The sequence below is a fragment of the Mastigoproctus giganteus genome, chromosome 4, assembly GCF_048544385.1.
Source record: "Mastigoproctus giganteus isolate SK-2022 chromosome 4, ASM4854438v1, whole genome shotgun sequence".
Lineage (NCBI taxonomy): Eukaryota > Metazoa > Arthropoda > Arachnida > Uropygi > Thelyphonidae > Mastigoproctus > Mastigoproctus giganteus.
In genome coordinates, this window is record NC_143578.1 from 197,468,446 (window position 1) to 197,485,234 (window position 16,789).

Consider the following 16,789-nt stretch of genomic DNA (forward strand, 5'->3'; position numbering starts at 1 on the left):
CTGTGTCTGAATTATTGCTGCAGTCTTGTCTAGATGATCCTGCAATGCATCTTTAATCAGTGACTCCGTTATTTTACCCAGAAAAGAAGTTAAACTAACTGGTCTGTAATTACTCGTGTCACCCTTCATTCCCCCTTTGTGAATTGGGGATACATTTGCACATCTCCAGTCCATGGGGACCTCCTCTGAATGCAAGGATTCTTTCATAATTATGGCTAAGGGTTTGCTTACTGTCTTTGCCGCCTCCTTTAATATAACTGGATAGATCCCTGGTGCCTTTATTTTTAATTTCAACAATTTCTCCTCCACTTTGCTCTCAGTTATTACAAAATTATTAAGCACCCTGCTACAATTTGATTACTTTCTGGCATTTTCCTTCCTTAATAACTCCTCATGTGTGAATGTAGATGTAAAATACTCATTCAGTTTGTTTGCTATCTGAGTGGGATCATCAACAGTCAAACCATCGATATCAAGTGGACCAATCGGATTCGTCCCCTTCTTTTTAGAGTTTATATAAGTAAAGGAATTCTTGCTGTTTTTCTTAGCATTCTTTGCCAAAGATTTCTCGTATCTGCCTTCCCCTGCCTAACCTCCTTTGTGACTTGATTACAGACTAGCTTATATCTGCCATAATCTTCTGTGTCGCCTGATAATTTATATGCATCCCATGCATTTTTCTTCTCTGCCACGAGTCTCGATCGTTCATTTGACAACCATTTAGGCCTAAACCCTGAACAATATTTCTTAATAGGTATGAAACTTTTAGTAGCTTTCATGATTAATTCCTTGAATGCTTCCCACTTAGAATTTGCTGTTGGTAACGTCATCAGTTGAGTCCACTGTACAGAATTTAAAAACTGTCTGAGACCACTGTAGTCACCTTTACGGAAGTAAAAACGTAAAGATAGTAGTTACATCTTTAAGTAAATCCCACATCAGTACACTGTGATTACTGCCACCTAGTGGTTCCTTTATCTGCAAATTCTTAATACCAAAATGAACACTGCTGATAACCAGATCAAGAGTATTACTCTCTCTGGTTGCCTCTTGAACATGCTGCTGCAGAAAACAATCATCGAATAAATCCACAAAAGTCTTACTAGTGTGCGAGTGATCAACACAAGTTCCAGTCAATATCTGAGAAGTTAAAATCCCCCATTATAAGACATTCTGATTTACTAGCCCACTCTATTTCTCTGTACAATTGTTCATTGTACTCATTCAAGTCATTAGTCCTAAGACACACTCCTACTCTTATTTTTGCTTTAGTAGTGCTTATGTCACACCAAACTGACTCAACAGTGCACTGTTCATCTATATCATAGGTTCCCAAACTTTTTCGGGCCACCGCCCACTTTGCAAGACATAAATTTTGTAGCGCCCCCCATTATAACAGTTTTCCGCGTTCAAGCCGTTTGATATTTTCAATATAAATACCAACTAATGATACATTACTGCTTATGCCGTTAAATTATTGAAAAAGTAGTGGACAATATGTGCTTCATCTTGAACACAGTTATTGCTATTCCGATTTTGATGAAACATAGCCCATATGTAAAGTGTATGCTCAAATAACATTATGCACAGTTTCATACAACGGTTTAAATATGAAAATTTAGAATACATATTAAGAGATTGCAAATGCATTAGTAAGAATCTTATTGTAATAATTAAAGCACCATAAATGTATTAGAAAATTATTTATTTCGAACTTACAAAGTGAAAATACAAAGAAAAAATAACAAATTAACGTGAAGGATAAGCCTGATGCATTTTTAAAAGTTTGTTAATATGGGTTCAACTTTCGTTAAAAACAGTCGTAAATCGCCATGCTCAGTTATATGCTATCGGTTCCTTTTATTAAAAAGTAAATTCGCTACAGCACTAAACCCATGCTCAGCCAAATAAGAAGATGTAAATGCAATTAAAAATGTCTGCACTATTTCCCATAATCCAGAGTACAGTGTCGGTATTGATTTCTGAAGCCAGAACTCTTGGTATCCACTTTTGAATTTTATTTTTAGTTCTTCATTTGTTGTGAGTTCTATGAGTTCCTCTTCTAAATTTGATGATCCTGCTGTGTTTACATTTGAGAAAGGATCTAGAACCCAATTTGGTATATTCATGTTTAGAATATCCTTGATCGCTCATTAAAATCAGCATGGAGAACCTCCAAGTGTTGGCAGTATGTAAGTAAATCTTCCTTTTTGAGAGACACTGCTGATAAATTTGAAAAGTGGCTATATTCCCCTCGGCCTAGATTCCGCTTGAACAGAAGAAGTTTCCCCACAAAAGCGGCAATGACGTTTTTTGTTTTAATTAAATTCCATTCATCACCTTGTAATTGTAGATTGATTTCATTAAATATTTTATAGAGGTCTATCAAATAAGCAATGTCATTTTTGGTTGTAATCAGGTTGGCCCGCAATCCGTTGTCTCTGTTTTCTAGGAACTCTAGTACTGAATCAAACAAATTTTAAAACCGATTCAGACAAATACCTTTTGAAAGCCAACGAACTTCTGTGTGAAGCAGCAAATGATTGAAATCTTCATCGTTTTCACTACAAAGTTAGCTAAACAATCTGTCACTCAATGAATTGCTTCTAATCTTGTTGACTGCTCTAATAACGTAATGGAATGACGTATGCAAGCGTTCACTTAAATTCTTCGCAACCAAATGTTGACGATGAAGAACACAATGTGTATTAGGTATGTTCGGGGTCTGACGGCACCTGGGATTTCTCCCATCTCTGCGTATGCTCTCATCGGACAAGCCAGAGATTTAAAAGTGTGTGGGATATGCACTATGTAGTTTGTTGTGCCCATTGTACTCACTATACACAATGTATAGTGAGTACATTTGGTATTACTTGTTTCAAATGCACTATGAAACCCTTGTCGCACCCTGTCATTGCTAGAGCACCATCAGTAGCAGCAGACAAAATATTACGAATAGGAATGTCTCTCTCTCTTGAAAAAACTTATTCATGGTATTAAATATATATTCTCCTTTTGTATCCGCTTCCAAATTTTTAGCAAATAATAATTCTTGACAAACTTTTTCTTCTTTTATGAATTGTACGTATGATAAGAGTAGTGCTTCATTATTTGGGAGAGTTGATTCATTGAGTTGAATGGAAAATTGGCATGTCTTCAAATAATCGCACAATGATTTTTCAAAGTCTTCCGCCATTTCATCGATTCTTCTTTGCACTGAATTATTGCTCAAACGAATTTTCCTGATGATATCTGATGCTGGCTTATGAAGCACAGTGTTTATTACTTCTTTTACTGCCGGCAAGATTAATTCCTCACCAATTGTGTGTGGTTTTCCCGCTTTTGCAATTAATAATGAAATATTATAAGAAGCTTGTAATCCGTCATTATCTTGTTTAATGGACGATGCAAAAAGTTTTGATATAGTTGGACGTTTAAAATATTTTTATTCTAGTACTTGAAAATAGGACAAATCTTTATCCTTTTCGTCAGCATGCATTTTAGTCAAATGCTCCTGTAGCCTAGAATGCTTCATTGCTTCATTTGAAAATACTTTTTGGCAAATCAAGCACATAGGTAATAAATGGTTCATAGGAGACTGAATAAAGCCGTATTTCAAATACTCAATACTGTACTGCCGACATTTCTTCTTAGATTCAGACATAATGAAGTAATAAAATTTGCAACAATATTCACAAAATAAAAGATTTAATTTACACTTTGTATGACTCCACTTATCTACACACTTTTGACTGATGATTGTAATGAAACTTATTCCTAAACAGCAAAAATGTACACCTTTCAAAAACATTTGTTGCTACTGTTTCGCTTTATTGCTTCTTATGTCAGCTTACAGTAGCTCGCGTTGTCGCGTTTCAAAGGCCCTAGGCTAATTAGGGTGGGTTTAGAAAAATAACAGAAAAAATACACATGATGTCACATTTTTGTCATTTGCGTGAAATTCAATAGAAGGCTTTGAAAATTGAAGTGGGAAAATCGAAGAAAACAGTTCTGGCTTCACCTATAGTGAATTTCAGCTGTGTCCATAGAGTAAAAATTATAGAATTTATTAGTTGACCTTTGAACTGGGTCCACTGGACCCTGAGGAGATAAAAATATGGATAAGGAGCCACCGACCCCTAGACCGCCTGAACACCCCCCAATTGCTTCTGAACCCACTATTGCCCCCCCTAGAAGGCTTCAGCGCCCACTGGGGGGCAGTACCGCCCACTTTGGGAACCTATGATCTATATCAACTGGATGCACCTCTTTTGATTTTATGTTTTTCTTAATTAACAGCATAACCCCTCCTCCCTTCCTATCCTGTCTATCTTTCTGTACAAATTGTACTCACCAAATTCCAATTCTGCATTCCTAATATCAGACACCACGTCTCTGATATCCCAACAATATCTGCCTTTGATGTCTTGACCAACAATTCAAATTCATCAAATTTATTTACTATACTTCTAGCATTGGTATACATGCAAGTACACATGCACCTATTCTTATTCTTAGTTACCCTAATGCATCCCATATACCATGGGATGTGTTAGGATGGGTCTCCATGGCTGAAAGGATGCTGTAGATTGCTTGTATTCATAGATTTTAGAGGAGGCTCTTCATCATCTTCTTTCTTCCCTCCTTCTGTTGGTTTAGTTCTTTAGCTACTTCTTCCAAGTCTTCATTGGAAAGCTGCTGTCCATAGCTATCCAACATCTCTGTTACATCTCATCCAACTCTGTCTCTTGCACCAGCCTGCTAACGTCTCCAACAATGTTCTCCACTGGCTCTAAATCTGTGAAGTCATGAATAAATTCTGGGAGAAGCTTACACCACACTCCATTCAAACAGGTCACTGACATTTCCTCTCAAGCTGCATTGATGTTATTAATGCTCTTCAAAATGTTAAATGAATGCCAATAATCCTTGTTAGTTTTGTCTGACATGTCCAAAACTCTCACCATTTCCATGAAGGTTTGGTGGCAGTAACACGATTTAAAGGTTGCTATTACCCCTTGGTCAATTGGTTGCAAAATTTAAGTGGTGTTTGGTGGCATTGATGTCCAGAAATGTTCTGACTTCAGCAAGGTTTGCAGGATGGCCAAGGGTATTGTCTAAGAGAAGAAGAGCCTTGGCTGGTAACTCATTCTCTTGACAAAAATGAAGCACAGTAGGGCAAAAATACTTTGTATACCAATCCATCATTTCTTGTGTCACCCAAGCCCTCCTGTTCCATTTCCAGCAGACTGGCAACAACACCAACACTGGTTTTAATTTTGAAGTGCCGGAGACATTTTGCACCCAGAAGAAGCATTAGCCTGTCTTTTGCAGCCTTGAAACCAGGTGCAGACTGCACTTCAAGGGCAGTGAAGGTTCATGATTGCAATTTCTTCCAACAAAGCCCAGTCTCGTCAACATTAAAAATGAGATCAGAAGGATAATTACCCTCCTCTACAATGTCTTGAAACTCTGCAGCTGCCTCAGCATCTGCACTTGATGCCTTGCCACTTAATTTCACACAGTATCACTTACTTCGAGATTTAAATCACATGAACCATCCCTTGCTACCTGAAAATGTCTCATCACCACCCTCTGTTTTTTTAAGATCTTCAAAAATTGACTTGACCTTACCAGTAATAATAGCTTGAGTCAATGGAATGTTTTTTTTTTTGATTTAAGTCATCCACCCACAATGACAATAATTTCTCCTTTTTTTCTAAAAGTTTACTCCTGCTATAACTTACTAGCGTAGTGCTTACTGTCATAGCAAGTTGTATTGATTGTTTTATTTTATCTGCATTTTTTATTAGGGTACTTAGAGTTGATGGAGGCACACTTTTTAAATCTCTGGCCTCCACAGAGTTCTGTGTCATTTACAAAGAATATAATGCAGAGATGGGGGAACCCCTAGTGCCATCAGACAACTAACACACTCAATCATAAGTTGATAGAGGCAATTTCATACTTCTACACACATTAGGACACATCTGACCACCTTCCATTCTACAAATTACCTCCATCTTTTTTCACAAAGTGATAGTTCTACATGACATTTTGGTGACATTTTCACATTCACTTGGCTTTACTGCACTTCTCTTAGACATGGCGGCTCTTATTTTCTTAATTTAATCAACAATTTTTAATTAAAACTCACAAATCGACACTGTAGAATAGTGGCTCAACAATAGTACACCAACAAGCAAACTGAGTGTTCCTCTCCTTATCTCTGGTCGCCTCATCCTTAATTGACTTAGATGGTATTTCAGGATATCTTTCATCTCTGATTGGCTGTGCTTTTTTTTTACATCATATCTAGTATTTATAGTTATGCATTTTTGAAAATTTTTAAAGTTTTTTGATATTTTTGATCTTCTGGTTTCAAAACTGTTGTTATTGTGAATCATCACAAAACAAACAGTCATAAAGAGAGGGCTATCTGTATATAAATCTCTTTTTCCATTTAAAATGCACATAAACAATCCTCCCAAAAGTACCCAGATGCCTCTATTTTCATAGTCCACTGGATCTTCCTGGATAAACAAGCATTTACACTTAGGTGCTCCTGTAAGACTAATTTTCTCATCAATAACTTGTGAATAGGTTGGAAGTTTCTGAATGATACAGATGATTCTGTTTGCTCATTTTATTTGAAACTACGTTTCAAATAAAATGAGCAAACAGAATCATTGAAAATTTGAAACAGAATCATTTGAAAATTTGTTTGGCAGAAGACAGAGAGTGGTAATTAATGGACACTGCTCATCGTGGACTAATGTTATTAGTGGAGTCCCTCAGGGTTCAGTGTTGGGTCCATTGTTGTTTTCTGTATTTATAAATAATATTGATCATGGTATATCAAGCTTAATGTCCAAGTCTGCAGACGATACAAAGGTTGGCAGGGTTGTTAAGGATGCTACTGACGCTATGCTGCTTCAACAGGATCCGGAAAGGTTGAGCAGATGGGCTGAGAGGTGGCAAATGAAGTTTAACATTGACAAATGTAAAGTACTACATATGGGGAACAGCAACCCCAGAGCAACATATAAACTCTGTGGTACTACACTGACAGTGGTAGAGAATGGAAAGGACCTGGGGGTAATTATGCAGGCAGATATGAAGTTCTGAGCAGTGCAGATGGTCTGCAAGAGTAGCTCATGGTGTCTTATCAATGATATACAGGAATATTTCTAGCAGGGATAGGGAGGTGATTATTCCCTTGTATAAGGCAATGGTCAGGCCGCACCTTGAGTACTGTATACAGGTCTGGAGGCCTCATTTCAAGAAGGATGTAGAGCTGCTGGAATGAGTGCAGAGAAGGGCAACAAGGTTGGTGAACGGAACGAAGGGTTGCTCTTACGAAGAAAGGCTTAAGTTTTGCAAATTACAGTGTCTGGAGACTAGGCACCGGTGAGGTGATCTGATAGAGGTGTACAAAGCCTTGAATGGTTTGAGCATGCTCAATGCTGATGGGATACTTCCGCTTGCTCAGAATAATCACCTGAGAGGGCATAAATTCAAATTGAGGAAAGACAGGTGTAGGATAGATGTGCGGAAATTTGCCTTTAGCCAGCGGGTGATTGGTTGGTGGAACAGACTTCCATCCCTTGTTGTGGAAGTTGATAGCCTAAATAAATTTAAGGCTCAGCTGGACAGGTATTTCGAAAGAACGGAGGGGTGAAGTGGAAGGTTTTTTTTTTTTTTTTGGCTGATGCTGCATAAGCTTGCTTTCTTGCATCATATGCCTCTACTAATGCTAATGCTAACATGAAATCAGATTTCATCGATTTGTGACAGAATTCCTTTAGTTCTTTTTCCACGAGTTGGAGCACTTATGTATGAAATATGGCAGTTGGCATCCATATTTTAAAAAGATTATTTAAAATATACATTTTTGATATAAAAAATGCATTATTCATTGCTAGTCTCCAACAGTGTTAAAAACAAAAGATGGCATCAAGATGTTAATAGTTTAAATTATTTCTTGCCTATTTTTAGGTAATAAAATGGCATAATTTATACAAGGACATGCCAGCTTAAAGGCATGAGATGGCACAGTTGTCTACAGGTTATATTTACTCAAAATACCTAAACTACCCACTCCCATAACACTAGGTGAAGTTTTTCCCAATAATCAATTATTCTTTGGCTGAAGGGAAATTTTTGCACATCTATTCTGCAACCTATGAAAGAGTTAAGATACCATTAATATTTAGTTTATCCAACCTCTTTAAAAACTTCAATCAGTCATATGCAGATACTTAGTTTCCAGAGTTGTGATATCTTTTGTTACAGTACAGTGGTTTTGCTACTTGTCACTTGTTTAGAGACATTTGGGTTCAAGTCCCTTTGGCAACTGGAGAAATTTCTAAAGGCTTCTACAATTGGGGCTACAGTTAGCTAATCTCAGGTGGAAGGTGTAGGATTCTTTTCTATGCATGTTGTGTGTTTTTCAGCCAACACAAAACACAAATTGCCCTTGAACATACACTTGTACAGATTTAATACACAATGGCACAATATGGTCTAAGTCATTCCAATAACAATGAACAGCAACGTTGGGTCATATCTGTTACAGGAGGCATGAAAGTAAGTTTACTTTATAGATTTTGGTGTACAAAACACAGAAATAGTGCTTAAAATGGCAGATTGGCTCTTCTTTTCGAAAAAAGTGGTTTTTCTAATTTATCAAAGGTATTTTGGCTAAGGTAAAGAAAGCCAACATGAGGACCACGGAAAACTTCGGGTAACTTACCAGGAAAATTTGTTTGCTGCTACCACACTCTAGTGCTGCTTGGTTGGTAAACAGATGGTAGGTGTTATTGGTGTAGAGCAGAAGTGGAGAACGATATAGTGATTGACATGTAGGCGCGACATGCGATGAAATGATTGGTGGTGGGCATGACAGATGACAAGATACTGTGTAGTCATTATGATGTGTATTTATGAGTAAAGAATGGTGCATAATTAGTTTTGTAATGAACTGTAAACAGGTAATAGAAGTAATGAATCTTTTAAAGTTGGAAGAAATTTGTAGTGAAAATAAAATGTTGCTTGATTTTTTGATGAAAATTAAATTAAGAACCAAAATTGTACTGTTTTAAGTATAATGATTATTTTAAACTAAATTGAATCACACACAAACATAGTCATGTGGAACGTTCTGGCATTGTAAAATATGTTCTGTGCAAGTTTCTTTATTAAAACATAGTTTTATGGAAAATACAAAACTTCCATTAAAAAAGGTAATGTATATTATGTATTTTTGGTAAATGTGCATGCCAGTAACTATGACGGCATTCCATCTGGAGATTTCGAAAGTAACAGCAATTAAGTTTTAAAAGAAACTAAGAGATATTTGTAAATTGCAGTTGTTAAAAAAACCCATAAGTTGCGTGGACCGGGGGAAACTGTAGAAGCATATGAAACTGTATTGGTAAAACCAAAACATCACAAAGAACAAAATTTAACTGCTAAGAAGAAATAGGTGTTTGGAGTATTTGAAAGAGAATCAAAATTTGTGTTCGTGAAATTCATAAAAAATCAGAAAGAAAAAACTCTTTTGTGCATTATTAGAAAAGTGGTGAAGAAAAACATTACCATCATAACAGATGAATGGAGTAGATATAGGCATATGGCGGTGCTAGAAAAAAATAATTACAAACATTTAACAGTGAAACATAAGGAACATTTTGTAGATCCACATACAGGAACATATACAAATAACATCAAAGCCCAGTGGAAGAGACTAAAAAGTGTGATTAAAGACTACATGGCAGCTGTAAAGATATGTTGAGAGGTCACATGAATGAATATATATGTTGTCAAATTTATGGGAAAAATCATGAAGATACTTCTCAGAATATTATTAATCAAATTGTGAATCGCTATTGAGGTCTAGCTATATGATCTGTATTCATGAAATTGATTTTTTTTTTCTGAAAAAGCACTGTTCTGTTCATGTTCTTCATTGTTTTTTTTCTCATTATTAAAGGTAGATTTTTGGAGTTCATGAGTGTTTTCACTATATTACTGATTTAGGTTTGGTTATGAAAAAAAAAAAAAGGAAAAGGTTTCTTTATTTTTCGTTATATTTCATAACCTGACCTTAAATGTTGGGTTAGGAAATAATAGAATAAAAAAAAGTTTCCTTATATTTAGTGACATAACCTAAAGTGACATAAGGGTAGGAAATAATAGGAAAAAAAAAAGACGGTTTCTTTATATATATTGTAAATAGCTGTTGAGGTATTGATTGATGTTACGATACATTGATGTGTATCAGCGAGTGTCTTTAAAATAAACAAAAATAACAACAAAATAAAAATACAGTAATAAAAAATTAATATTTTGTTAATAAACAATTTATCAACCAGTCCACCCATGATTCCAAAGAAAAAAGGTCAGGTTAACACTCCACTTCGGGAGGGGTTCAAGCTCCCATAGGAGTGGGGTAACCTGATCTTTTTTCACCATTATGGAAAGCGTTCATTAGGGTATGTGTAATTAGAGCAAGTGATCATTGTACTTCTGAGATTAGGGTAAGTGAGACTAAACTGATGTTACTGCCTGTTGTGTTCACTCACCAATCAGTACATTGTTTACCAAACCTACCTGTCAATCAATATACCATCGTCGACTTCTGCTCCACACCAATAACACCTACGTTCTGTTTACCAAGCGAGCAGCACTAGAGTGCGGTAGGGGCAAACCAATTTTCCTGGTAAGTTACCCGAAATTTCCTGTGGTTCTCGTGTTGGCATTCTTTACCTTAGCTGGTATTTTTTATTTATATGGCAGTGAGATGTAGCTATGAACATACTTGTATCAAACATGGGACCTTTATGCCTTTTGCTTGTATTCAGCTTCAGGAGCATTCCTTTTCACCATTCAACAATAATCAGCTAATATGGCAGCACTCTGTTCACTTTTGTATCTTTGGTCCATTACTGCAATGTCTTGATGGAAGCGCTCACCATTATTATCGCTGACGGAATCCACAGTTTGGTGGGAAGAAATCCAGGTGTGAGTGCAAGAAATGCATCTTCAGCAACATGTTGTATCCCAGTTTTTCGTAAGAAGTAATGAGATTTTCCACAAGCTGTCTGCAGTTGATGGCTTTAACATTTCCTAGAAAACCAGTTGAAACATTTTGAAAGGCTTTCCACGGTGATTTCTTGATATCACTAAGGACACATTTGAACTGTTCATCTTTGAAAAATTGCCTTATTTGTGGACCACTGAAAATGACTACCTTAATCGTCTCTGTACCTAAGTCTTGGGAATTTCACATGCTAGTATGTGAATGCAGGACTGTTCACTTCCAAAGCTTTCACAAAATTTTTCATGAGCCCCAGTTCGATGTGGCGTGGTGGAAGCAAAATTTTATTTGGATCTACCAGAGGTTCAAATGCTATGTTTGTTCCAGGTGTTAATGATTTTGGTTGGGGCCAACTCCTCTTCTCATAGTGCATACCTTGGCATAACTATCCCACTCGCAGAGAAGGCAACAATACTTAGTGTAACCCTTTTGTAGTCCTAATAAAATTGTGATTACCACTAATACTTCACCTAAGTGTACATCTAAGAGAATGTTTTCGATGTTTGTGTATGTTTCTTTTTTGTAAATTACTAAATAAAATAAATGCACAATACATTATGAACTTAAAATTTACTATAGAACTTCGGTGAAAATATACTATTCTTTGTTTACAACAGTAGTGGATTAACATTAGTTGAGGCATATGATGCAAGAAAGCAAGCTTATATAGCATCAGCCAAAAAAAAAAAAAAAACCTTCCCATTTCATCCACCTGGTCACTTCAAATGTTTGTCTAGTTCAGCCTTACAGCTATCAACTTCCACAACAACAGATGGAAGTCTGTTCCAGCAATCAACTACCCACTCGCTAAAGGTAAACATCTGTACATCTATTCTACAACTGTCTTTCCTCAATTTGAATCTATGCCCCCTAAGGTTCTTAGTCTGAGCAAGTGGAAAAATCCCATTAGCATTGAGTCTGCTCAAACCATTCAAGTCCTCGTACACCTCAATCAGATCACCTCACAGGTGCCTAGTCTCCAGATGCTGCAACTTGAAAAACTTAAGCTTCTCTTGGTAAGGGCACCCCTTTATTTCTCTCACCAATCTTGTTGCCCTTCTCTGCACTCGTTCTAGCAACTCTACATTCTTCCTAAAATTAGGCCTTCAGACCTATATATACAGTAGTCGAGGTGTGGCTGGACCATTGCCTTATACAAAGGGATAATCAGCTCCTTGTCACTGCCAGCAAAATTCCTATATATCATAGACAAAACTCCATGACCTGCTCTGGAAACCTGCCTGCACTGTCAGAGAACTTCATATCTGACTGCACAATTACCCTCAGTTCTTTTTCATTCTCCACCACCTTAATGTAGTACCACAGAGTTGGTATGTTTATCTTGGATTATTGATATCCATATGCAATGTTTTGCATTTGTCAATGTTAAACTTCAGTTGCTACTTCTCAGCCCATCTACCTAACTTTTCTAGATCCTCTTGCAGTAGCATACTGTCTTTACTGTCATTAACAACCCTGCCAACCTTTGTATCATCTGCAAACTTGGACATTAAGCCTGATATACCTTCATCGATATCATTGATAAATACAAAAAACAACAATGGGCCCAGCACAGAACTCTGTGGAACTCTGCTAATAACATTAGTACATGTAGAGCAGTGTCCATTTATTACTACTCTCTGCTGTCTCCCACTCAACCATCCCTTTATCCATTACAGTAACTTGCCCTTAATGCCATACCGTTCCAATTTGTACAGCAGTCTTCCACATGCAACAGTGTTAAAAGCTTTCCTGAAATCCAAGTATATGATATCAAAATTATTTTTAGCATCCAGTTCCTTTGTGACCACATCATAGTATCCAATCAAATTGGTCAGACAAGACTTCTCCTTAACAAACCCATGCTGTGTCTGAACTATTGCTGCTATCTTATCTAGGTGATCCTGTATCACTTCTTTAATCAGTGACTCCATTATTTTCTCCGGAACAGAAGTTAAACGACAGGTCTATAATTATTTGTGTCACCCTTTGATACATTTTAACATCTCCAGTCCATGGGAACCTCCCCTGACTCTAAGGATGCTCTCATAATTATGTCTAAGGGTTTGCTTATATCCCTTGCTGCTTCCTTCATTATAACTGGATACATTCCATCTACCCCAGGTGCCTTTTTTATGTTTAACTTCAACAATTTCTCTTCTACTTTGCTCTCAGTTATCACGAAATCACTTAGCTCCTTGTTAGAGTTCGATAAACTTCTGGCATTCCCCTCACGTGCGAATGTAGATGCAAAATATTCATTCAGTTTTTTATCAGCTACTTGAGCAGGACCATCAACAGTCGAACCATCTATATTAAGCGGACCAATCTGATTCATCCCCTTCCTTCTAGGGTTTATAAAAGTAAAGAACTCTTTGCTGTTTTTCTGTACATCCTTTGCCAAAGATTTCTTGTAATCTGCCTTGGCCTGCCTAACCTCCTTTGTGACTTGATTACAGACTACCTTATATCTGTCATAGGCTTCTGTGTTGCCTGATAATTTATATGCATTCCATGCATTTTTATTCCCTGCCATGAGCCCCATTAATTCAGCCGATATCCATTTAGGCCTGAACTTTGAACAGTATTTCTTAGTTGGTATGAAAAGCCTAGTCGTATCCAAGATTAAGTTCCTGAAGGCATTTAGAATTCAAAATTGGTAACATCATCAGTTACGATTATTATTATTATTACTAGCCATATAGTGCAAGGAAGCTTGAGGCTTACAATGCACCACCTAAAAAAAAAATTCTGAGTTACTCTGAGAGAGAGAAGTAGAAGGGAATCACCAAGAAAGAGAAGAATGAGGATATCCAGCTCAGGACTCTGGGTGTGCCAAGCCCATACTCACCAGGTGTGAGCCCCTAGGGTTGATCACTCTCTACAGAATTTAAAAACTGTCTTTTAATTATTTTTTAATGAAACCCCAAACACGAGAGGTATTAGAAAATATAGTACTTAGTACCGTGCTTGGGTTGGAGATTGAGAAGATGAAAGAAGATATCTGTTGACATTAGACTTGAACTTCTGTAGACTGTACTTTTCAGGAAATACGTATGAAGGAAGGTTGAAGATGAAAAGTTGGTTCTGTGAGTTTGAAGTTGGACAGTAAATAGATGTTGGGAGCACGTGTTTGAACTGTTTTTAAAGAGAGAGTGAGAATTATAGAAGCCAAATGGCATGCAGCAGAAACAATACGTCTATGAGACAGCGAAGAGACTCTGTTAGAGGGGAGTCATTAATTAACCGAAATGCCCTCTTCTGAATGGAATCTAGAAGCCTCAGAGAGGTTTTGCAGGCCCTGCCCCAGATGTTGGAACAATATTCCATGGTAGGGTTGATTTGTGATTTGTGCAGACTGAACAGTTGTTTGGAAGAAAAATAATGCCGAGAGCGAAAGAGAAAACCAAATTTTTAGATGCAAGGAAGCAATATATGTAATTTGCTTGTGCAAAGAGAGAGATTAGAAGTCAGGGTAAACCTCAAAAAAGATATATTATTTTGCTAGAAATTGGAGTGTCACCAAAGATAAGCATAGGAGCAGAAGAATTCTTATTGCAAGATATAAGACAAGACTGAGTTTTAGAAGGAATGAAATTAACTAAGTTGTCTTTGCCCCACTGGAGAATTACATGGAGATCGGCATTGAAGGAATTGGTCGCGGATATTCGACAAGTTGAAGTTGATTGAGCAGGGCAAGTGGAATGCAAGGTGCTATCATCGGCTAAATGATGGATAGGATTTCCAATCAATGGAAGAAGGTCATTAATATACAAGAGGTAAAGAGTGGGGGAAAAGAACTGAACCTTGGGGATACCAGCATTAGTGCAGAAGTTAGAAGTCAGAGAGAGCCATCTACCATCACCCTCAGTAAGCGATCAGAAAGAAAACTGGATAACCAATTACAAAAAACATTTGGCAAACCATAAGATGGAAGCTTATTTAGAAGACCTTTATGCCAAACATGATTGAAAGCCTTTGAGATGTCAAGAGCAAATGCTTGTGTTTCACCGAACCTTTCCATTCAATTTGTCCATAAATGGGTAACATAAGCCAGAATATCACCAGTGGATCGACACTGACGGAATCCATACTGGCGATCGTTGATCAGACGGAAGGTTTCTAGGTAGTTTAAGAGTTGGCAGTTAATTGATTTTGCCATTACTTTAGAAAGAGTAGAAGTAATTGCAATGGGATATAATTGGATGGAAGGGATTTGTCACCTTTTTTTGGGAACTGGCTGGATATGGGTAAATTTCCATGCAGAAGGAAAAACACCTTTGGAATAAGAAAGTGAAAAAGGCACAAAGAACAGGAGTATGTAAGTTCAGGAACACAGGTTTTGAGAACAAGTGTAGAAATACCTGAAGATTTCTTAGCATCAAGATTCGTCTAAATCCTTCTCACATCCTTTTGAGGGAAGACCACAGGAGACATTAAATGGAGTGTGTTGGGAATGGTGGGAGGTGTTTTAACAAGATCATTAATACATGAGTTGGAAGAAAAATGGGATGCTAGCAGGTCAGCTTTATCCTTGGCTGAAGTGACAACAGAACCATCTTGTTTTGACATGTATTAATGATCTTGAGGTGAGGTGGGAAAAAGTTGTGGCCAATAGCTTTGGCAAGAGACCAGAACTCTAGGCTACCATTAGGTCAGGAAGCAAGTTTTCTACTCTTAGCCTGTACAAAATCTAGTTTGGACTGATTAATAACTGCTTTAGAATTGTTGCGATCTTTGGTGTAGGCAGAAAATGAAACTGAAAAATTGGAAACAAGCCAATTACAATATGCAACATTCTTCTTTTGAACAGCCTTAGCACATTTATTGGAAAACTGAGGTGTTAGATCAGGGGTCGTCAACCTTTTAATTCCAACCGCCCACTTTTGTATCTTTGTTGATGGTAAAATTTCCTTACCGCCCACTGGTGCCACAGTAATTCAATTTAGCCCCTCGCCCACGAGTATACTTTGACGAGTGTCCGGTGAATTGTTATCTATATTCAAAGTTTAGAGATGGAATTCAAAAGTAAATTGCAAAAGCATATTTTAAAACGTCAAACTCGCAAAGTTGTTAGCAATGTATTTGTTATATGGAGGAAGAACAAAATTTGTAACAACGGACAAAAACCCCCACCACCCACCATGAAAGCTTGAATTGCCCACTAGTGGGTGGTAGTGACCAGGTTGACGACCACTGGTTTAGATAAAGGACGAGATTTTCAAGTGGAATGTGGAATAAAGGATTCCATTCCTTCAAGAATAATTTCACTGACACGATCTGAGTAAATGTTAACATCAGAAGTTTTGAAACAGTAATCCGACCAAGGAAAAGAAGAAAAGAAATTGTGCAGGTCATCCCATTTTGTATCCTTGTAATAACAAACAATACGACGTTGGGAATAGCATGAAATAAAGGCTCCATTGGAGAAGAGACACTCACCAAGTTGTGATCTGAGGTGCCTAAAGGAACTCTCACTTCGACCGTATACTTAGAAGGGTTGTTTGTAACAAAAAGATCAAGCATGTTGGCTGTATGGTTAGGATTGTCTGGTATTCTTGTAGGTAAATGAACAATCCATGCAAAGTCATTAGTAATTGCAAAAGGCTCAGCATCTCGACCAGCTGGGTAGGTGTAACTAGAAAACAGAAGCCAGCTGGAGTTGTGAACATTAAAATCACCAAGGAA

General features: G+C 37.2%; 1 protein-coding gene across 2 annotated transcripts in view; it reads right to left on the reverse strand.

Moving 5' to 3' along the window:
* LOC150087311 (casein kinase II subunit beta-like) overlaps positions 1-16,789 on the reverse strand; it is a 98,984-nt gene that overhangs the window by 77,781 nt on the left and 4,414 nt on the right. The window lies entirely within an intron of this gene.